The sequence below is a fragment of the Strigops habroptila genome, chromosome 19, assembly GCF_004027225.2.
Source record: "Strigops habroptila isolate Jane chromosome 19, bStrHab1.2.pri, whole genome shotgun sequence".
NCBI lineage: Eukaryota > Metazoa > Chordata > Aves > Psittaciformes > Psittacidae > Strigops > Strigops habroptila.
Genome location: NC_044295.2, coordinates 4,115,371 through 4,139,433, shown reverse-complemented (window position 1 = coordinate 4,139,433; position 24,063 = coordinate 4,115,371). Strand labels below are relative to the sequence as shown.

The 24,063-nt window shown below is 48.7% G+C and overlaps 1 protein-coding gene across 3 annotated transcripts in view; it reads left to right on the top strand.

Moving 5' to 3' along the window:
- Positions 1–24,063, top strand: part of LOC115617883 (acid-sensing ion channel 2) — a 477,643-nt gene that overhangs the window by 430,388 nt on the left and 23,192 nt on the right. The gene's annotated exons all lie outside the window — the stretch shown is intronic.

Here is a 24,063-nt window from a genome sequence, read left to right as displayed (position 1 = left end):
ATTGAAAATGGAGAAAACTGATAGCAGGGAAAACTCCTTCCAGGAACCGAAGGGGAAACAGCAAACCACAGACTCGGAGCAGCGTAGGTGGGAGCTGCAGCCAGTCATACATATGGCTCGAAGTCTCCCAAATTCCGTGGTTACACATCTTTGTCTCACAGGATGAGGCACCAGCAAGTGGCAGGGCTGTGGAGGGGGTTTGTTTTATTGCACTTGATAAGGAAAGTGGCAGGAATGCCATCAAATAGGGAAAAGAAACTAATTTATAGTGGCAGCTATTTGATTGGAAAGGGAATCCACTTCGGGTTAATCTTTCTGGAGTGGTCCGTGGTATTACATAGTGACCTAATACAGCATCTCAGTAAATTGAAAGTCACTCAGGCTACAGGGCTGTAAATAAGAAATACAGTCAGGGAGTTCTGTGTTAGTGCTTCAGGAATTGTTGGGTAAAGATGAACATTTCATACCAATTAACCAAGTAACACGATGAATAAAAAGAAAGGGGATGAGAAATGCGCTATAAAACTGCACTAAGAAGAAGCATGAAATCTATAAAGCTTGAGGCTTCAATCCACTTAGGAGACTATCACATAGTATTATGGGCTGCTATTACTTAGCTCGATGAAAAACATGGGCTACAAGGAAGACTTCTGATCTAGGTCATGCAGAGGAAGATCTCAAGTTTGTTTCCTTCACACCCAACCCGTTTGGATTGGAATTTATTCTGTGCTTCCCTGCAGGGCTTTTTCGTGCTGTTAGAAGTGGTACGTACCAACCCCTGCCATCAAATGATGGATGCAAGGGAAAACCGTTTGTTGGTGGCTGGAGGAAGCCCCTCTCCAGGGAGTTGTGGTTTGGGAAAAGGAAAAGCTGATGGTGTGTGGTGGGAGATGGGGACCAAGGTCTGCTACGCCCAAGGTGCTGGATGCTCCCCTCCCTCTGGGCATTGCTGAGGCCTGTCTGTAGCATTAATCCAAACTAGCCAGAGGTACAGGTGGTTTCGGTAGCATTGAATTTCCATACCACTGCTTTTCTTTCTCATAAAAGCTGCCTTAATTCTGCTGATCTCTTTCCATTTCCAAATTGAATTTAGGGAAATTGAATTAGCACAGATTTATTTTTTAACCGAGGTCTTCACATAAGCTGGAGAAGTTAGCTTGGATGTGTTTGTGGCTGCTGGCTCATCTGGAAGGGGCCATTTGGGTCCTTCTTGAGTTTCTAAAGGGGGGAACAGTGACAGCGGTGCCATCCATGCTGTGGCAAGCAGCACTCCTCAGCCAGCCCTGACCTTCCTCCTGTGTCTCCCTGGGGACCAGCTGGCAGTGAGATGCCTGCAAAGCAGAGACATCCCTGGGACATCATAGAATCCCAGACTGGTTTGGGTTGGAAGGGACCTTAAAGCTCATCCAGCTCCAACCCCCTGCCACGGGCAGGGACACCTTCCACTAGAGCAGGTTGCTCCAAGCCCCTGTGTCCAACCTGGCCTTGAACACTGCCAGGGATGGGGCAGCCACAGCTTCTCTGGGCACCCTGTGCCAGCGCCTCAGCACCCTCACAGGGAAGAGCTTCTGCCTCAGAGCTCATCTCAATCTCCCCTCTGGCAGGTTAAAGCCATTCCCCTTGTCCGGTCCCTACAGGCCCTTGTCCAAAGCCCCTCTCCAGGTTTCCTGGAGCCCCTTTAGGCACTGGAGCTGCTCTAAGGTCTCCCCTTCAGGAGCCTTCTCTTCTCCAGGCTGCCCCAGCCCAGCTCTCTCAGCCTGGCTCCAGAGCAGAGCTGCTCCAGCCCTCGCAGTAGCTCCGGGGCCTCCTTTGGACTTAGTCCAGCAGCTCCACATCCCTCTTGTGTTGTTGCTCCAGAGCTGGATGCAGAACTACAGGGGGGGTCATCATGCCAACACAGGCATGAATCTCACTGCCTGGCTTTGTGCACAGCTTGGGGTAGGTCATATTTTATAGCAGGTGTCTCTGGTAGCTTTTTTCTGGTAAGGAATAGGTCATCAGGGCTGTGTGGATGCATCTACTGCCTGGTTTGGGTTTGGGGATCTGTAGTGGAGCATCTCCAGGACCTGCCCAAAGTTTGGGATGCTCCAGGCATCAGTTCAAAGGGATTTGCCTCACAAATCATCCACATTCACTCCTTGCAGCCAGCACCATGGCGATGCTTTTGGCTGGAGGCAGGGCTGTTCCTCTCATTGCTCACAAAAGCCCAGATAACCTTTGGGATCTTGCAGCCAAGTCACTATGGAGGGGACTTGGAGAGGGCGAGGGTGGCTCTGGGCAGGCACGGGGTGGCTGGAGGCCAACACTGCTAACCCTGGAAATCCATCTCGGGGAAGTTTGGTGTGGGCACAAATTGAGAGCGTTTCCATGGTTTCTTTGACTTTTCTTTATTTATTTTCCACCTGCTGCCCTCTGGGATTTTGTGCCAGGCAAAACAGATTTAAACAGCATTTCCATGCTGCTGAGATGGGTCAGCAGGGTTCCTGCTGTACTACAGCATCTTCATTGCAAGGGTTTTGACAGTGAGGAAGGACAGTTGGTTTAGCTCAGGGGTCAGATGTCCCCGCTTTCCCCAAAGCCCCTGCAGCCCAAGCACTTGGTCTCCAGCTGTGCAAGCTTCTGTGCATAATAAGCCCAAGCCCTGGAGCATTTGCTTTGCCAGCTGTGGAGATGCACAAAGCCCTCGCTGTCACTTACTTCTGCATATTAAGATGATTAGTGGCAGTTCTTCATAAACCCGTGCCTCCTTTTGCTTACCGAAGATGTGAATTCAAGGGCTGGAAGAGGCAGTCTGGGCTCTCCCAGGCCATTGCTGCAAATGCGCTGGGTTCCTGGCATGGTCCAAGGGGCTGTTTTGGATTTAGACCATGAGGTCTGCAGTCTTTGAGCCACCAGCGTGAACCACAGAGTTTGGGAATAGAAAATAAAGCACTGGTTTGTGCATCTGCTTCACTCACAGTTTGTGGAGTTCTAAGTGGAATAATCAAAATTAATATAAAACTCATCTGTAAATATAAAGGAAGTAGGAAATGACCAGGGAATGAAGAAGTGATGGGTAGCAGCAGGTACGCACCATGGTCGGTGGTGGGCTATGGCAGTGGGTTGCAGGAGGATACATCATACATGCGTGTGTAGAAAACCCTGAGCACATTTTAAAACAGGAATATGCGTCCTTAAAAGTCTGTGGGGTCAGTGCCGACTCCAGGGCTTCTCAGAGCTTTGGCAATTTCTTTTCCATTCCGGGATGTTGTGAGCAGTTGCCTCCCGCATGCAGCTGTGGCTGCCTCAGGGCAGATCTTTGCAGATGAAACTTGTTTGCCTTGGAAGGGTTGGTTCTCAGTTTCGTTTATCAATTAAAATAACAAAGGAGACTAAAAACAGAAGAAGAAAGGCCAAGGTGTGTGTATGAGTAACTTGCTTTCTCCAGCACTTTTCAGCCCAGAGCATTTTCACCAGCTGATTAACACGTGTAACAGCGCAGGCAGGTGAAAGCTGCTCCCTCTGGAAAGAGGAAAGACCAAAAAAGGCTTTTATTATTCACAATAAGAATGCAGGATGATTTAAGATGGAGAAAATGACACTGAATTTATGTGCAAACTGCAGCTGGGACCTGGGGAGATGGAGGGAGAGAGCTTTAACTGGGGCGTTTGGGTTGGTGTTATCAACAAAGAAGCACCTCAGGATCCTAAACTAACAAATTCCCCTCCCGATTAGCTGCAGTTAATTTTTTATTAAGAAATGACTGATAAGACACGCTAGCACCTTCACTGCAGCTTTATTCGTGGCATTTAGGGGTTGTGGCAGTGCACTTTGAGCAACCTGGTCTAGTGGAAAGTGCCCCTGCCTGTGGCAAGGGCTTGGAACTGGAAGAGCTTTAAGGTCCCTTCCAACATGAACCATTCCATGATTCTATGATGCCTTGCTCTCAGTTATGCATGGGGCTTCACTAGCTGCTGGCCATCTGCAGGGCAATGCAGTGGGTTTGGTGATGCCATGTGGTGGCAGCAGTGGTGGACATCCCTCCCTGGCTCCTCTCCCTGTGTCCCAGCAAGCCAGAGCAGAGAAATGAATCTTGGATAGTGCTGGATTTCAATTTTTGCTGGAGCAGAGAGCCCCAGAGAGGCACAAAGTCAGACTCTAAGTCAAGACAGCCGCAAAGCCATAAACCTGGTATCCCCCATCACCAAGGGCAAGCCACGAGTATTGGCTGCTTATGAAAGCTTGAGGCTGGAGGTGATCAGTGCGTTCAGAGCCCTGCACAGACACCTCTGTGCCAGAAATACTGTAGATTACAATCTGCAGTGAGAGCCCATAAAAGCAATGAAGAAGATTGAACTAGGACAGTAAGTGGTTGAGTGACATCAAACTCATCCTTAGAGAGTCAAATTATCCTTTGCTGCTTTATCCTTGGGTCAAATTATCCTTGATGCCCCTTTCTGCAAAATGAAGAAGAGCTTCTCCTGCATAAATCTCCTCTTGCTTAAATATAAGCTATTAAATGCTACCTCAAAATGACTTCTGCTGCACCGCAGGCAGTGCTGCAAAGAGAGAACACTGCTTTATTTGGAATGATGTGAAAGTTTGGCATTACCAGGCAACCATAATTAGCCAATGCGACAGAAAACCACCCCAAATCCCAATGACACAGGGTTGATTCATCCTTCTGAAGACTTGAACATCCAAAGAAATAAATGGTACCTATAAAAGCAGCAGTGGCCTTCAGCAGAAGTAACACCGAGGGGTTTGGGCTAGAAGAACTCGATGATTTTTTGCAATAGGAATCTCTGATCACTGATGAACTCATCAAAGACAGTTTGACCTTTAGGAGGCTGGTTGGTGTCACCTAAAGGGAGGCATAAAATGTGCTGCATCTTGAACCTTTTCCTAATGAGAGCAAGAATTCATTCAATTAGCCAGGTTTCCCAGGGAGAAAAGGTCAACACTATTTCCACCTTCCACCAGTCCCCTGACAACCAGAGCATCCACAGAATGAGGCTGCTGCTAAAATTAATTGTTTGCCTGAACACACTCATCAATAGCTCCGGAGTGAAGAGAGGCAGCTCAAAGGTTACTCAGGGTTTTGTGTCTGGGCTGTGTCATTAAGGTTGTCACATAACCGATAGACTCCTGTTTGTGGTGAGTTGCTCTCCAGAGTCTCTCAATGTTATCATGGAGCTGGAAGAAGCCAATGAATGGTTGAAAAAGCTGGTTTTCCTCTTTTGTGATGTAGCAGGTACCCAGGAAATTGTCAGGGGCTAATCCAGGCCTGGGTTGCTCCAGAAATTGATGTTGTTGGCCATCCAACACAGCTTATGGAATGAAAGGACTTCCCTGTGAGGGTGGTGGGGCACTGGCACAGGGTGCCCAGAGAAGCTGTGGCTGCCCCATCCCTGGCAGCGTTCAAGGCCAGGTTGGACACAGGGGCTTGGAACAACCTGCTCTAGCGGAAGATGTCCCTGCCTGTCGCAGGGGTTTGGGACTGGATGAGCTTTAAGGTCCCTTCAACCCAAACCATTCCATGATTCTGTGACCTGGGGCAAAAGGGGAGTGGAGGGGGGAAGATTTCAACTTAGTTTTAAAATCAAATGCTTGTCTGTTTACAATAAATAGGAGGAGATTTTCATTTGGAGCCAGTCTTTAAGCTTTTTTCTGAGCCCAAAACAGATGCTCTTTGTAGCCGTTGTGGAGAACATCTCAACAGCTTTGACAGCTTGTAAGTGAACACGAGCCAGTGGGCTTTTTGCAAGGGGTTTCCTCACCAGGAAGTGCAGGCGAGTCAGTGGCATCCCTGTGTCTTGTCCAGCAACCCATCTGATCCCCAGGATGAGCTCGATGCTGAGGTCCTGGCCCATGAGCTCATCTAAGGAGTGTGTTTCAGCCCATCCTAGTGCAATTAGCACATCACACATTGTCCTCTAGGTCCAATTTGGCAGTTAAACACCCAGAATTAAAAGAAGAGTAAGATAAAATCACAGTGCTTGTTGCTGCAGGTATCTCATGTCTTCCTTTCCCACTAGCCAGTCCCCTATCCAGACATGTATGTGCAGAGCAGTTAAGATGTGGCTGGGAAAGCTGCTCCTATTGCTGTTCTCCTGCTTGAGAAGGTATGAGACAGCAAGGCTTTATCCACCACAGGGCTGGTGTAGCAAGCACAGGCAGATGGCCTCAGTCACATAATGTTGATGAACTGAAGGCTGTAAATACGTATCAGTGACTTAATGGGAAAATCCTTTAAGGGATGAGAATGCTTCAAAAGCTTTTCTTTAAGGAAAAAAAAAAAAAAGCCCCAAAGTCAGGAAATGTTCATTTAAGACAAAACTAAAGGAATAAAAGCTAGAAACTTGCTTTGGAAACGTGGTAAAGCAGAGAAAAGGCACCTAAAATCAACAGACACATGACAAAGCAAGGCCATGCAGCATTAAAATTAAACATGCATTTCATGCTGCATCTTTCATTCAAGTCTTCGTGGCTGGTGGGTGAAATTAAATGTCTGTAGCCAAAATAGCAGAGCTCAAAATAGAAGAATTCATGGGGTAAAAGGAGACATGAGAAGAAGCCTGGCGCGGCCAATGTTGTGGCTACCAGCCAGTGTGGGGGGGCTCACACCAAGGGGGCAAGTTTTGGGGGCTGCTGGCTGCAGCATCAGCCTTTGCTGTCCCAGGAGCTGCAAAGGCACCTGCAAACATCTGAGTTCTATTGCTGTTTTTTCTGAGTGGGAAGTGAGGTATCGGTGTCTCTGGTGGGGTTTTGGGATGCTTCCGGATGCACCAGTTGTATGTGAGGATCATCCAGGTCATTATCCACCATGTCTGGGCTTGACCCTCCCGAGAGCGTCTTCATTTCCCTCTTGGAAGATGAAGACCTCAGCACTTGCTAATCAGTCTCACGGAGGTACCAGGAGGTTTTGCAGCTAAAAAGCACTTTGTAGATCAAAGTCTTTTGCAAGGACTAATTAAATTTAATTGTATTCATCTCTCTGGTGCAGGGATCATCATTTTGCTCTGGCTTTGTCCAGCCCGGAGCAACACGGGCTCCAGTTGATGCTTGAGACCTCCCAAGTGCTTCCTGAGGCAAATTGCTGTAGTCCCTGGGTGGTGTAAAGCTGTGCTGAGGATGGTGATGGAAGGACTTTCCACTCCTGTAGATGCTCTGGAAGCATTTCAATTGTGCTAAGCAACATGGGTAGAGCCTGGTGGTCTTCTCTTAAAAACATCATTGCTTCAGCCAGCTCTGAAGGAGCCAATGATCTGTCTTTCCTGAGATATGGAGCAAATAAACTATGTATTTCCTGAGATAATGCAGGACTTCATGAAAGCAATCGAGGAGCCCCAGTGGCCATGCACCGTTCAGAAGTGCTCCGTGAATGTTTCCTGCAGCTCTTGGTGGCTGCTCCTTATCTCATCTCATTTCATCCTCAGGCAGCATCACCTAATTCTCATTGTCCTTTCAGTCACGGCTCTCTCCTGTCTTGTTTACAAGACAAAATAGGCAACGGTCCATGTTGAGCATCTCTGTTGAAGAGCACAGCTGCCTCTAGTTGTTCTGTGTCTCGTTGCTGTAATACAAAGCGCTCAAAGCAATCACAGATGGCAAAGATCATCTAGAGCATGCTTCTGGGTGGCTGGAGAGCAGGTAGAGACTCAGCAGAACAGAAGAGCAGAGAGGAAAGAAGAAAAAGAGATGTGATTAATCGTTCAGCTTTTATAGAGGTTAAAAGGAGGGCAGGGAAGAGTCAAAGCTGCTCTCATCAGCCTGGGAGCAGTGCACTCCTGCAGCTGTGTTTAGTAGAGCTGTGGTGGTCGGATGTGTGGAGGAAAGATGAAAAGGGAGAAAAAGAACTTGAGTGTTGAAGGTCTTTCTCATCTCTGCTGAGTCTGTGCTGGCGGAGCTCCAGCCATTGCAATGATGTGGTGGTGGGACCTGCTACCGTGTGAAGTCTTCTGCTGTGCAATGTTGCCTGCCGCAGCACCAGGGTTCACTCGGCTTGGTTGAAATGGGGAAGGAGTCGACACTGTGGTTTAGAGAGGATGAAGGGGAAACCCTGACAAGTCTTCAGGTATGAGAGAGACTAAGCTGGGTAGAAAGGGAGGGACAAGCATGGTGGGTAGGTGAAGGATGAATGGACTTAAGTGGTAAGGCATAAAGCCCTGAAAAGGTGTCTTCTCCTCCTGTTGTCCCTTGTGATGTAATGGACTGAGGGAAACCATCTTCACTGGAGCCTTAGGTACAGGTTTGATGATGGTCCATCAAAGGAGACTGGGGTGGCCATGACACAGCCCTGGATTTGATGGTCTCACCAGGGCTCTTCCAGCCCTGGCTATTAAGACAGGTCGCTTGGTGCCCGTGGGGATGCTGGCAGGAGCCGGCCCTTCCTGCCCTGCAGGGCCATGTGTGGGTGATGTTACTGGTCACCCACACATGTTGTGTGTTGGCGTCTTTGCTTCTTCAGGACATGTTTCTAACAGCTGCTCATTTCTTTTTGGCAACTTGAGATGTCCCAGGTCATGACTGTTGATGGGGCTGGATGACTTTTGTGCTCAGTGACAGCAGACTGAGACTGCAAAGCCATGCAGCAACAAAAAATGAGCTGTTTTAATGCTGTGTGGTACACAGAGGTTGGGAAGAAGCCCAAGCATTCCAGGCCTATCTCGGATTGGGTTTGGCTTGCTGCCACCACTGATGTACCCTGTGCTTCCAAACACACTGTGAAACTGGGGAGCTTTAGGGAAGAGGACTGTGCCTGTGTTTTGTTGATCAATTTTAATATTTTTGTTGTTGTTATTCCTTCCACTGCTCCTATTTAAGGAGAAGCTTAGAAAGATTAAGAGAGGGAAATGCCATCTGCAGAGTTTGGCCAAGTGACAAATTCTAGTACGCGATGTCGTTACTCAAATATTTTGGAGAGTGGGAACAGCAGAGCAGGGAAGTGGTTGCCATTGCCTTCTCTCAAGTATATAAATGCAGAAGGAAAAGTCTCTTTTCTTCCCGTGGAAGGTCAATGTGAGAAAAGGAAAATAGATGTCTTTGGAAGTGGGGATGTGAAAGAGGTTTCTGCTGTTAAACAGCCTTGTATATATCTGAAGGGGGCCTACAAGGATGCTGGAGAGGGACTCTTCATCAGGGACTGTAGTGATAGGACAAGGGGTGATGGGTTCAAACCGAAACAGGGGAACTTCAGGTTAGATATAAGGCAGAAGTTCTTCCCTGTGAGGGTGCTGAGGCGCTGGCACAGGGTGCCCAGAGAAGCTGTGGCTGCCCCATCCCTGGCAGTGTTCAAGGCCAGGTTGGACACAGGGGCTTGGAGCAACCTGCTCTAGTGGAAGGTGTCCCTGCCTGTGGCAGGGGGTTGGAGCTGGAGGAGCTTTAAGGTCCCTTTCAACACAAACCATTCTATGTTTCTATGTCCCAAAATGTGCCAGGCAGTCCTTCTCTTTATGGAGAAAGGCTGAAGCATAGGCTTCATGCAGGGGCATGGAGAAAAAGGGCTCTGAGCCACCTCTGCTTTTCGTTGTGATCTGGTTACATTTGGTCCATGCCAAGAGACCTGCAGCTCAAGACTTGTTTTTGAAGTCTCAGTTTCAGGCAAGAAACCCATTTTCCACCAGTTCTGAGTACCACAGCATTGGTGTTTCAGCCATCCAGCGTCCTCCCCACACCAGTTTCTCTTTCAACACTTATTCACTTGCCAGAACATCTGAATTTGTCCAGGCTGCTGGTCACAGTGGTGGAGCAGAAGGTCCTCCCAGTTTGCTCCTCCATGATCCAGGCTGTTTCACTGGTGTCCTCTCTCCATCACTTCACCAGCCTCCTCCTCCAAGACATGCAGGTCATGGAGATTTGACTCCCATCTAATTCCAGGCTAGGGCTGAAGCTGCTCTGGTGTAGCCACATCGCAAGGGATGTCAGAGCCAATACTGGGGGGAAAAATGGCAAAAAATCTTATTTATTTCAGTGATGTCCCAGTTCAGATGGATTTCTTATGCTCCAAGCTCTTACCTGAGCGTGTTCCCAAGGGAAAAATTGGCACATTTTAACTTCACACAGCAGTTTGTTATACTCCATCCCAAGAGCTATTTATCTTCAGTGTCTCATTGTAATGCCCTTCAGTGCAGATATTTATTTCTCTAACAATAGCAATGGCCCCACAGGGTTGTTTGTATCATGGTGCATGGGCTTCCATAAATATTTCAATAAACAAAGCAAGAATTAAGCATTATTGCTGCAATACAAGTTAGTATTGAACTTGTGGAAGCTGCGAACTCGTACAATGAAGAACTTGGGCTCCTGGCTCCATCCCACACTGCTGCGGCCAAGAGAGCAGGGCTGGCCTTTGGACTGGAGTGGACCAAGGCTTTAGAGGCTGGATTTGGGCTTTTTGCTGCCCCAGGGTGGGATCTTGACATTCAGGAGCCTGTGTGAGCCCAAGGCTGTTGCCATAAAGATGCTGACTGGGTCCCATGGATGCAGGAACCCTCTCACTGTGCCAGGGCAAGAATTGAGGTGCCCAGAGGCAAAAGCTTTCCTTGGGGTTGGAGTTGGGGTCCATAAAACATAATGATGCAGATCTTTGGGGCTGGGTAAGAGTGAGGAGGTACAGGAGGTAGCTTTTGCATCTTCAGCACCCTGATGGTCTGTTCCCCTGCTCGATTCCCTGATGGTTTCACTTTCTGGGTGAAAAAGCGGGTGCAGAACATGCATGATGCCCACCGGGATGAAGAAGGACCTCATCCTTTCACCATGAACTTTACAGCCCTGAAATGAGCTGTGGGGCTGTCCGTGAGCTTTTGCAACCAAAATCTCTTTGGGCTTCAAAAGGGCAATGCTTCTTTTCAAAGAACAGATGATTGCAGTGTGGTATTTAAGCTGTCCATGCTACCAATACACTTCCTTCACAGCTCTGTATTGTTGGCTTGAGACCTTTTGATTTCTAGATTAAATTGACTCACCATCAGCTTACCCTAGCTTGGATTTATGTTTTTTTACAAATATTTTCCTGTTGGAAATGGTCTGCTCCTGTCTGATGTTTGCTTTTGGTGTATTTATAGAGAGGATTCATAGCCTTCATCTAGCCAGACGACACACAACCCAAGCTGTGTTGGACTCCTCCCAAATGCCAGGTTCCCTGCTCCTCTTCCTGTCCCGGCCGCTTTGGTGTCCTCCTTTCCCTGTGTGCATCGATCAGGCTCCAGTGACCAGAACCAGTGACCGTATTTCAGATGTGGTTCCCCTACTGAGACTCTCTTACAGAATCATAGAATAGAATCATAGAATAGTTTGGGTTGGAAGGAACCTTCAAAGCTCATCTAGTCCAACCCGCTGCAATGAGCAGGGACATCTTCAACTAGATCAGGTTGACTCTTGGAGTCCCCTGGCTTGCAGGCATCATTTCTTTGTGTGTGTTGGCACCTGAGAAGGTGGATTTGGGTGATGAACATGGTGACTGAGCTCTGACAGCTGGAGTGGAAACATCCCACCCTCTGTTACCCATCGAAAAGAGATTTCTCATCTGAGTAAGTCAAAGGATGGGGTGGTTAATCACCCATCCCACTGCATGGGCTGTGGAGGGACCCTGGTGACCTCCTGAGACGTGATGGGCAGATCCAATATGGCCAAAACTTGAGGAGCCGAACATTTCCCTCACCTCGTCTCTTGCAAAATCCACCTCATCTCCCTAAAAGCTCAGCAAGGTCCAGCTCTGCCTCGTGCTCTGTCCTGTTGCTGTATTTCACCTCCTGCCCACTCTGTCGTGTTGCTGTTTTCTCCTCATGCCTTGCAACAACTCAGAAGCAACCTCCTGTATCAGCAATGCCGTTTTCAGCTTAAATCTCCAGGAGAGCACTGATTGATTCTTCTTCTTCCCCCCAACTCCAGCAGAACTCATTGCAGCGCCGCGGGCTGCACTAAATGTGATGTTCACAGGTTATTTTTATCAGAGGAAAATACTAGACTGCCTGCTGCCATGGCGTGTCTGTGCCCCACCGGCCTTCCCGTGGGCAGCACCCACAGCACAGCACCAAGAGTTTTATATATAGCATCCTCCATATGTTGTATTGGGGGATGGAAGGAGGAGAGAGGGCTGGAGTAGATCATTGGAGGCTTTGGAGGGACAAAGGGAGGGAGGTGGAGGTGCTGTGAGGATGCAGTGATGCTTTGGGCTGCAGGTGAGACACAGAGAGAGAGGGAAAATCCTTTCCTGGAGCAAAAAGGGTTTGGTTTTGGTGAGCAAATGATGGAAGTAGTTGAAGGAACCATAAAAGGTCTGCTGGTGGGAAGCTGAGGCTGGAGGAGCAGAAGGGACCGTCACCTCCTGTGGCCACCCGCTCTTCCTACTTTAATAACTCTCATCCTGAAATATTGCTATAAATTGGGATATCAAAATAAGCTAACAAATAAGAAATAGGAAATTCTCTGCTCCCCAGGCCCACAGGCTTTTAGTTTTTCTTCTGTTAACATCTAAAATCCATTTTGCTGCTGGGGTAAAAATTCCTCAGTGGGGACTTGTTAAAGGATGAACTGAAACTTCTGTGGAAATGTGTGGAAAAAGCTAAATCTCTCTAAGAGGTCCTGCATCCCAATTGCTGAATCATTGCTTTGGATGCAAAATCAAGACTTAAACTCCTGTATCGTGAGTTAGAGCAGGGGTTTCATAGAATCCCAGATTGGTTTGGGTTGGAAAGGAAGGACCTTAAAGCTCCTCCACCTCCAACCCCTGCCACGGGCAGGGACACCTTCCACTAGAGCAGGTTGCTCCAAGCCCCTGTGTCCAACCTGGCCTTGAACACTGCCAGGGATGGGGCAGCCACAGCTTCTCTGGGCACCCTGTGCCAGTGCCTCAGCACCCTCACAGGGAAGAGCTTCTGCCTCAGAGCTCATCTCAATCTCCCCTCTGGCAGGTTAAAGCCATTCCCCTTGGCCTGTCCCTCCAGGCCCTTGTCCAAAGCCCCTCTCCAGGTTTCCTGGAGCCCCTTTAGGCCCTGGAGCTGCTCTAAGGTCTCCCTTTCAGGAGCCTTCTCTTCTCCAGGCTGCCCCAGCCCAGCTCTCTCAGCCTGGCTCCAGAGCAGAGCTGCTCCAGCCCTCGCAGCAGCTCCGGGGCCTCCTCTGGCCTCGCTCCAGCAGCTCCACGTCCCTCTTGTGCTGTTGCCCCAGAGCTGGATCAGGACTGCAGGGGGGTCTCCCCAGAGCACAGCAGAGGGGCAGGATCCCCTCCCTCAACCTGCTGCTCACGCTCTGGGGGTGCAGCGCCGAGAAGCCAGGTCTGTCTTGGTCCTTACTGGACACGACTTTGCAATGTCTGAGCAGGAGAAGCATTTCCCTCACCAATGTAACTAAAATACTTGGGTTTTTTCCCTGCTCTGATAGACAAGCTCTTTGCTGGCATTTTGTAATCAGAGCTGCCATCTGAGGCACATCCTTTTCCATTAAAATAGGTATTTACTTAGTTGCCGAGTTCACCAAAGTGCTTTGAAATTACATCACTTGAAGCACTGACATTTATAGGCGATGCAAATTAAATAGACATAACCACAGCTGTCAGAGCAGTTCCAGCAGGGCACGGAGTCAGGGTTTCTTGCAGTGGTAAAAACCTCTCTGCCCATTGCCTGTCTTCAAATGTCCTTGTACCAGCAGTGAGTCTATTTAATCGCACGATAACTTCAAAGCTTTCCCGTTCTGCCAGGTTTGCGTTAGGAGAGAAATTGTATTTCTCCTAAAGGATGCAAAAGCAAACGGGACCAGCTCCGGAGCTGCATCCTGCCTGCGGGGACTGCTGTGCTTCAGCCTGGAGAGGGACCAGGAGGAAATAAAGGAAGGTTATTACTCGTCGGAGTGGCTGCAAAATGGGAAGAGCAAGCAGGTGATAGGGAGGCATGAGCTTGGCTGCAGAGGGAAGTCTTGTCCTTGCAGGATAAAGGCCCAGCAGGAGCAAATCCTGTTTATCTCCTGGTGCTGCTGGACCGCTGTGAGCTCTACAGCATCCTCCAAGCTGGAAAGCTAAGCACAGATCCTGCAGAGGAGCTGGACATGGCACGAGGTGGGTCCAGCTTGTGCTGGACAAGGTGGGCCTGCTGACCTGCATGGACCTTGCAGTCCCATGGAGGCTCTCACCACAGGTCAGGGTGGTGACAGCGATGGGATCACCACTTGGGGTGGTCACCCACCCCAGTCATCTTCTTCAGTCCCACTTTGGGACTGTTGTGCCTTCCCGTGGGACCCACATTCCTGGAGAGGTGTCAGGATGCAGAGGGGCTTTCTAGAGGCCAGCAATGCTCAGAGGTGGAAGATCTCCCTGGCACCTCTTCAGACATCCAGTTTGAGAAACCACGTTCTCCTGACTACCAAGTACACAGAGATGCCATCTCCCTTTAATCAATGCCAAAAGCTGGCTGGACCCCTGGGCTCAGCCTCCGAGGTATCCCAGTCCCCTCCATCCATCTGCCCCAACAGGAGCAGCAGCAGAGCCAGGCCCCAGCCTTGGCACTGGGAAATCTGCTTCCATCTGGCTCCGCTATCAGCCAAAATTAGCAGCAGCTCCTTGACTGTTTAATATTTCAAGATGTTCTGGGGGAAGCAGTGAGGCTCCTGGAGGGGGAGGGATGTGTGAGGGCTGCTCCTGTGCCTTTAAAGCCTTGCCTTCCTTCTGCTTTTTCCTTTTTTTCCTTCTTTTTTTGTTTTTTTGGGGTTTTTTTTTTCCTTTTTGGATCATCCCTCTCCCTGCGGTGGCAGCAGCTTGCTGAAGCAAAAGCCGGCAGATGGGTGGCCCAGGAGGCTGGCACGCCCGGCTCTGGATGCAGGGAATATTGCTCCCCTCCAGAGGGAATTTCTCCCTTCCTCCCTCAGTATTTCTGGCAGCAGCTCCCAGGAATGGAGGAGATACCTGCTTTTTTGGTCATACTCCTTCCCGTGGTCACCCTTCCCAAAGGATGCTGAGGTGGGAAGAACATATATTTTCCTTCCCCACTGAGAAGCAATCATATAAGCAGCATAACGTGGCACAAACAACCCTCCCTGCCCTGGCATGACCCCACCAGGGAAGCAGATTACGAGCCACGTCTTTCCCCATGTTAATGACTGAAGCTTGAGCTTAATATGAGAGAAGCAAGGAAGTGAAATATTCATTTGCTGGCTCCTTGTGTCCAGCAGAACCAGTTTAACAGCCCTGGGCTCAGCTTGCTGCCCGTTCCTCCTGCCCCGTATATTATGTAAGGAGCTTTTTAATAATATACGTTGAGACATATGGCCTCTCAGATTTAGTATGCAAATGCAATATGCTCAACTAAAAATAGCAGATATGCTTAATGTAGTTTTGTTATAACACCTTCTGTTACTTGGTGAGTAATGAATCGCGACTGCGCTTTACAGAGAGCTTGGAACGGAGTGAGCAGGGGAAAACCGACGCTCCAGGTTTAGGTTTTGTGGTGAAGGAGCTCGGTTGCGTTCCATCTCCTGCCTCTTCCAGCACAGTGACCACATAATGAAGCAGAAGATACTCAAATAGATGCTTAGTGGGAGATGAAGTAATGAATTGCTGGTGGGAAAGCTTTGGCTCCCAGCTAGGTGTAGTTGTTGCCTTATATACTGGAGCATTCACTTGTGGTTTGGGGTTTATATCCTCTATGTATTATCAGAGTTCACACTGCAGGAACTGTGCAGTGGTTAAATCCCAGCAGTGTAGGATGAAAACATCAGCTCTGTGCCCTTATCCCTTGGGATTAGATGCAGAGGCTTCGCTGCTGCTTTTCCAGCCTTTGGGCCATGGGAACAGGGAGAAGGACACCAGATCCATCTCCTGCCCTTCCCAGATCTCCCTTTCAGTCTCCTTTTCACAGGCTCTGCGGGCACAAGGCTTTTTTCCTTCTCTCTCCTCTTTTCTCTGTGTGCAAGTCCCTTCTCGCTGAAGCAAAGAGAAACAACAAACCAGAGGTGTGATTTCAGGGTGACAGCGGTGCTCCTGTCCCCTCTGCCAGGCAGCCGAGGTGGGGAAGCAGCCTTTGTGCTCCTTCTCTGCCCCTTTCAGGTACAAGGAGGTGAGGTTTTTCAAAGTGGTCTTTCAATAAAATACAAGAAAAAAAGGGGAGAAAAAAACCCTCTGAAATACTCTTTATCCCAAGAGATAAGAGGAAGGATTAATTTACCTCTGTAGCTAATACCGCTACTTTGCTTGCCTTTAACACAAGCTGGTGGCCTTTCATTCTTGTAGCTCTTTCAGATGCAGGTCCTTTGGGTTTGTTTTCCCAGAATAGATCTTTAACCTCACACATGAAGTACCTTATGACTTGCTATAGCGGAGCTTGTCACATGGTGCTTCTGTGCTGTTCTTCATCATTATAATGATGCTCTTCATCATTATCAAAGCCTCCAGTACTCTCGAGGTCGTCACTGATGTGCTGGAGCCACATCTGCCTGGGTTTTCCAGCTCCTGGGCACTGTTTGGAGGTCTCAGATCACTTCCTACCTCCACGAGAAAGGAGTTGATCCACCAGGGAATGATCCTTTTTCCCCCGTCAACCCAACACTGATTATTCAAGAGGACCAGGGGAACATGAAGCCCCTGTTGCTGGTCGTCAGCAGCACCTTGAAGCAGCAAGGTTTGATTTCATAGGTACAGGGAAGGGTTTATAGAGAGATAAGCTGGTTACCTCTGTTGGTTCCTAAGCTCTGAAAAGGGAACGCCTGGATTTCCCATTGGGACTCGCTTGTGCTTATCCGATCCTATTGTAACTGCTTATGGAGATTAAGGAGCTGCCTTGGCTCGGTGGAGGGAAGTTGCAACACCTTGGACATGACTCATCCTGCTGTAGACACCTCCCTGAGATGGGATGAATCACTCTGAAGCTGCCTGCCTCACCCCTTCAATGACAGGAGAAGCCTGAAAATAGATTTAAGTGTCCAGAGCTGGGCACAGGGCTTGTCCGGAGCTTGCGTTGGTGCTGTCAGCAGCAATGAATCCTCCAGCAGCAGTGGGGACCCTGGGGTTGTCACTGCAGCATCCACAAGACCCAATGTGGACCGTGGCAAGGAGATCATGTTGGAGAGAAAAGGCAGCGTTCTTGTGTGCTCGAAAGGTTGTGAAGGGAACAGCCTTGGAGGTGATGTCCTGCTTTTTGGACTCTCAGCAGAAAGAGGATGAGGTTGAGAGACCTGTCCTTAAAGGACGGGGTTGGCTGTATCCATCCTTTATACAGGGCTGTATCCATCCTCTATGTAGGACTATAACCTGTAGATTATAGGACTTCCCATCCTATCACCTGCAGCCTAAATGTAATAAACGCCTCCTGGAAAGCCGTTAGTGAGGTTTTCACCTTTTCGACAACAGCGGCTCTTCTGCAGCTGCTTTGGGGACATTTTAGTTTCCTCCAGCATCAACTTATTCCCATTCCCTTGGTCCAGTGCTGACCCTACAATGCACTCGGTAGCAGCCAGACCCCTCTGAAGCTTGGCCAGATGGATGAGACCATGATGGGCTCCCCACTGCCGTCACACGGGGGTTTCGGTGCCTCTTCAATGCAGGTGAGCAGCCAGGCTGGAGTCACACACACTCAGCACAGCCCCACTGGGACCCTCCCTCCTGCTGCAGCTGAGTGGGACACGAGGGATTTTTCCCAGCAGCTGGTAGACATCTCATTTTCATCCGTGGGGAAATCTGTAATCCATGATTGATCCCAAACCAGCAGCCAAAGCTCAGCCCACAGTAGCAAAATACACAGGACCAATTTCAAGCTGCTGCTTTTGAGTGGGGAAAGCGGCGTCGACTCAGTCGCCTGTCAAACGGGTGCTCCCAAACCTCCCCGAACCCTGTTGTGAAGACTCTTATTTCAGCTTCACTTAATCCTGTTACCAAGCAACTTCAAGTGAAGCAAAATACGATGCTTCCACAGAAACGGGAGCACACACAGGGAAGCGGAACTGGTTTCGCTGGTGTTAAACTGGTTTCTTTATAATCCCCCATTTTGGCATGGTAGGCTTGTGGGTCCTGCTTTCTTGCACGTTTCCATGGTGATTTGTTGGGGTTTTTTTTTTCCATCTATAAATTTTTGTCTATGAGAAATGTGAATGTTGGGCATTGTTTTAGATTTCTGCATGGATACAGCCTGGGTGAAGCAGTAAGTTGGCTTCCCCAAGGCTGGGACCACAAGGCACATCCTTTGGCTCGATGTGGGTCCTGGCTGCCCCACTGGTGTGATGAGCACAGTGTGCTCAGGAGGTGCTGTGCTGCAGGCACAGACACTGGTGGGTAATCTGAGGACGCAGACAGGTCCCATGTGCTGCTGAGCTACATTGGAGGCGTGCAGGAAGGATTTAAGGGTTTGGTGGGAATGGGGATGTTGCCATGGTATTTTGCACAGCCAGAGCAACTCAAGGTGCTCAGCTTGGTGCTGTAGATGCCAGTGTAGCCCAGGGTGATGGGCTAGTGGAGGAGCACTTGCTCTGATGCCCAGCATTTCCATGGTGATAATGAGCGAAGGATGCTGTAAAAATCGGACGTGAACCTCAACATCTCACAGCATCTTTTGGGCATGTCTGTGCTGCAGCAGCAACCCCTCTGCTCCTGGGGAGCCTTCCTCTCTGGGGGAGACAAGAAACCACGATCTCAACATACCCTTCATGGGTGCAGTGCAGCCAGCGCAGGGATGAACCCCTGTGCTTCCTTCCAGATGTTGTGCTTGGTGCTGCCCCTATCACTTGTGGACACTGTCCCATGAGGTAGTCCATATCTTTGCTCCTCAGTAACACTGTGGTGTGAATTGAGTTTTGAAGAGCATGGAGGAGGCACTGGTGACTCTTCCAGCCCAATGAGATGCATAGAAACATGGGTTAGTGGTGGACTTGGCAGTCTTGGGGTAACAGTTGGACTTGATGATCTTAAAGATCTTTTCCAACCTGGTTGATTCTGTGATTACTTTCCTTTTATAGATGGGGAAACTGAGGCACAGGTCAACGAGAGTCTAGGGAGAGCCCAAACCTCCCAGCTCTGTGCTTACTTCTGCACAGCACGAGAGAAGGTTTATTACCCAAAATAAACCTTCAGGCCACTGTCTAGCGCAGTCATAATGTGAACCAGCTGAGAAGATACTATGTGCTTTTCTCAGGTCGAGCTATATAGGATCCGCTTTGGTCTTCTCCAAGCAGGAGCACCTTCTGTGGAGCCCAGCAGAGCTGGCAGGTGACAGCTCCAGGTCGAAAGGACACAAGACACAAGGCTGGATCTTCAATTCTTAATCAATTAGTGCTGAGCACAGCTTCGGATGTTAATTGCCAGCAAGAAGTGGATCAGTTTGGACATAATCAGGCAGGGGAGACAGTAGCTGCGTGCCTTTGGCAGCATTTCTTCTTCTAATTGCAGCTTCTTGCGTGTTCACAGGGATGAACTTTGTAGCCTGCACCCGAAGTGTACTGGAGCTTTATTAAGCTCTTCTGAGCGATGCTGTGAGCAGAAAGCCCAGACGAAGCCATGGAAAGCCAAGCCCAGAAATAGAAAGCTGTGCAATCTGCAGCATATAATGCTCTGCAGCCAGCTTGATGCTGAATTAATCCCCAATTTAATTAACGCTACTCTAATCCTTCCATGAAAAGAGCAGCTCGGGATTTGTTTGGAAACACAGTGCTGTGTACAGTAATATATATGAATGTATTTTAAAATGCAGTCCTCAAGGAGTTTTTGCTCTGTTCTCAACCTGGATGCACTGAGAAATGAATTTACAGGCACTGGTCCTCTGGAAAGTGGGATTGGAGATTGAGTGAAGGGCTGTGGTTAGGCTTCCCAACATCACAAAATCAGTTTAAAAATTGTAAGGTATGACCCAAACCCTGAGTCACCGCAATTTAGTTTTAGTTTTTCTGTCATTTGAGCCAGTCATAGAATCATAGAATGGTTTGGGTTGGAAAGGACCTGAAACTCATCCAGCTCCAACCCCTGCCACGGGCAGGGACACCTTCCACTAGAGCAGGTTGCTCCAAGCCCCTGTGTCCAACCTGGCCTTGAACACTGCCAGGGATGGGGCAGCCACAGCTTCTCTGGGCACCCTGTGCCAGCACCTCAACACCCTCACAGGGAAGAGCTTCTTCCTTCTATCTAACCTGAACTTCCCCTGTTTTAGTTTGAACCCATCGCCCCTTGTCCTATCGCTACAGTCCCTGATTGAGAGTCCCTCTCCAGCATCCTTGTAGCCCCCTTCAGGTATTGTCAAAGGGTTTTCAGGGTTATTTTTCACCCCATTGATGGGTGATTACAAGAAACAGGCTTAATGAAACAGCAGCAACAGCTGGACCAGTGTTCAGTCCCGTGCCTGCAGGAGGTACTACTAGAAGAAGCCATTCAAAATGACGCTAAAACTGCAAGAATTGGCAAAACCATGGCTGGGACATGTCTCTGTGAGTGTTCACAGCCCTGGATGCACCTCTCCAGAATCAGGGTGATGGGTGGGGTTTGCCAGAGAGCCTTTTGGGCTCTGCTCTGCTTCAGGGATGTTCATTTTAGCTGAATGCACCCAGAACCAGACAGTCTGGTGCTTCTGGGTCCTGTGAGACCTTCCTTTTCCTTATGCTTGCAACAAGTGTTTAACCCACATTAATGCTTCTCAGCCTCAGCACTGAGCTTGGAAACATTTAAGATACAGCTAATGAGGACTGGTCCAGGCATATTTCATCAAAGGGTTTCATAGTTGGGCTTTTAATTTTTCTCTCTTAGTGGCAAACATCTATTTTGTAGAAAATGATTTCTTAGAAGTGAGAGTTTTTCAAAGCCAGTTTCATGTTTATAGCTTCATCCTCACATGTTTCTCGCAGGAAAAACGCTGAATGCTGCCGGCTGTTTGGCAGCTTCTTTACAAAAACGCCCTTTTATTCTGCTTTTCATCACTGATGAAAATTAATAACCCTGTGTTTTAAAAGCAGAGTTTCTTCTATGGCATAGAAAATGCTTTCCCCTCCCCAGCCGTGATTACAACTGCCTAAATGCCATGATTTTCTGTTTAAAAATATAAATCCTATTGCTTTTAAGTCTCTTATGGATAGTTGCAGGCTATATGCAGTCCTGGGGTAAAGGTTGGACTTGATGATCTTAAAGGTCTTTTCCAACCCGGTTGATTCTATGATTCTATGATTCTATTATATCTATCTTGTTTGTTTGATATGGACTTGATATGAATGTACAGGTGTTTACCCACGGATGATAGACTCAGGGTAGCACCTGGGCATGGGAAATACATGGAATTAAGTCAGAGCGGAGCAGATCTTGGTGCAAAAAAAGGGCAGAATAACTTGGGATGGAAAATGTTTCGACAAAACAGTTCCCGTTGCCCAACAAGTGAGACTAAATAGAAGCGTTCTCCTCCAACTTGGCAGGTAATTGCTAAAGGGAGCATATGGTATCTCCTCTGAAATGTTGGAAGGGGATCAACACCAGGCAAAGTGATGGAGCAGGTGGGATCAGTAGGAGTGGGCGTCATGTTGGAATAACAGGATTGGGATTGAAATTGGAGGAGCTGGTGGGAGCTCGGGAAAGGGTTTGAACTCATTCTGGTGTGTGTTCACCCATGGGGTTTGGACACCTGGGTGCTGAACCCACTGCGGAGCTCAGGGCTACTGTGGTGCTGTTGAGCAGTGATGAGGTTGGATGGGGATGCTCTGCATTGACAAAGGGTCTGGGGAAAGATGGCTTGACCCTCAGCACTGGGGTGTTTCAAAGGGTCAGCAGTGGGGAGGTGTTGGCAGGGAGGAGATCCTCAAATGGAACCCCCATGGGTTGGGAATGCAAAGCTTGAGCTGGCAGTGAGAGAGCTTGGACATGTCAACGTCCATCTGACGTCTCTTGGGGCAAGGGGAGCCCAATTACGGCTGAGCAAGGCAAAGGCAAGGCAGGGTTTTGTCACGATGGGTCCCAGTAGTAGGGTTGTGTTGCCTCCATCACGGGAAGGTGGTGGGGAGTGGATTCGGGTTGTGGTTGTTGGATCTTGCACATAAGCAGAGGCCAAGAGCAAGGATGGTCACTGCCAGTCTTGCTCTGGGAGGCTTCAGTGTAGGGAAAAGCCAAAATAAATTCATACTTTCTGTGCCAGCATCCCACCAACATGGGATTCAGAGGAGATGCACTCAAGCTCTGCATCCACCGTGTGCAACCCCATGCAGTAGCAATGCTCCGTGCCCTAAGTCATGGCAATATTTAGATACCAAAAGCACTTTTGTCACAAGGAGGCAAAAATAAGTGATTAGCTTGCATGGAGCATTGCAGAACTCATGCACAGGCAGGCAGATAAGCGTGGGCACCAGAGGCATCAATCGATGAGAGCATGTGTTTAAGAGTAAGCCTTGCAGATCAATACATCTCTGACTGGTTAAAAGTCCAACTCCAACTGCTTGGAGCTGAGCCCTGACCAAGTGCATGGAGAGCTCACTGCCATCGCAGACATCCGCAGGAGTATTCAAGACCTGGGGAGGGAACTGTGAATAAATCCTGTTTATCTTCAATTTGTTATCCTGTGCCTTAGGTAGACAAGCTGGGCTTTGAAAGTTTAATAGCTCCAGCTGCAAAGGTTGCCGAGGTCAAATGCCTGAGATGCGGAGATGCTGCTGGAAGACATGTGGCTGCGGGTGCAGAGCATGAAGTTTTGTGTTACCAACATGTAAAGCAGCCTCGCTGTCAGAGTGGAGCTTTAAAAATGTTGGTTGCTCCCAAAAGCTGAATGAAATTCTCAGCCTGGAGAAGAGAAGGCTCCTGAAGGGGAGACCTTAGTGCAGCTCCAGTGCCTAAAGGGGCTCCAGGAAACCTGGAGAGGGGCTTTGGACAAGGGGGACAGGAAAAGCATAAGCCCATTCCCATCCTTGCAGTCTTTGGCTTCGTTTGCCTTGGGAGCTACCAGGTGAGCAGGTTCCAAGAAAGTCCTCTTGGGAGAGGAAGGCTGATGTATTTGCTGCCCAATTGAGTCAGCAGTTACATCTTCTTAAGCAGTGGGTTCCTGATGTCTGGTCTGTAAACCTCATGTTTCACCTTATTCAACTCTTGCCCTTCTCCTCTGACCATATCATCCCCTGGTCTAGTGTATTCTGTTGTTGTCTCCTGCTGCCCATCTTTGTGCAGCCCCTGGTGTAGCAGCTCTGGGGCTGTGATTCCTTGGTGCTGAGTTTCTGTCAGTGCTTCAGATTGAACACGGTGCTGTTAAAAACTGAGATACATAACAAAATAGTAGAAAAATACCGAGGAATAGTAAGAAAATAAAGAATGATTCATCTTTAAACAGAAGCTCTTTAGGTGTGGAGGTGGTATTGCTGGCCACAGGCATGGATTCATATTAGTGGGTAACATAGTTTTTAAGCCAAATTATGCAGAGTTAACGACTTCCTTTGCAAATCAGCCCCCCACCCCTTAGGCCCATATGCTCCCTCTAGTTGGCTGAGATGTGAGACCGTAGCAGCAATACTAAAGAGAGGAAGGTTACATGCTCCAGCTGCGTGAAGATGCCTGCGTGATGAGAGGAGCCCAGAGTGTTCCTATGTCACACTCGGGGCTGATTTGCATCCCATTAATTCTGCTTCAGAAAGTCTCTTTTGGGTCGGTTTTAGCTTCTAGTGGAAGAAGGGGACTGACCTCGAGTTACTTGGTATTCAGCATAGCTTTGGGATGTGGGAACCTCATGTCACCCTTAACTCAGTGATGTGTCAGCCCCTGGGCTGCAAATGCCTTTGTCCAGCTTGGAACAACTTCAGCTGCCAAGAACATGAGCTCCTTTGAATTTAACCCACTTATTGGTTATTTAATTACCTACATTGTCTCCCAAGTGGCCTCAGGCTGCATCAGAGGCTGTCAGCATGGGAGACCTTATGGACAGTAGAAACCTCTCTTTGGAGGAAAGAGTAAGTTTTAGTAGTAAGGGAATGAATTCTGTAATTAAATAGCAGCTAGAAAGTAGATGTCACCTCCTGTTTTCTCTAGCTTGGAATTACAGACCAAGCTGGAGAAATCATGAATCTGTGTTATAGGGAGGGTGAGCCCTTGGGATAGGCAGCAGTGTAAGGACCAGGAGCATGGAGATGCTCTTGGTCCCGATGGGCAGCAGTGGTGATGTGGGCTGA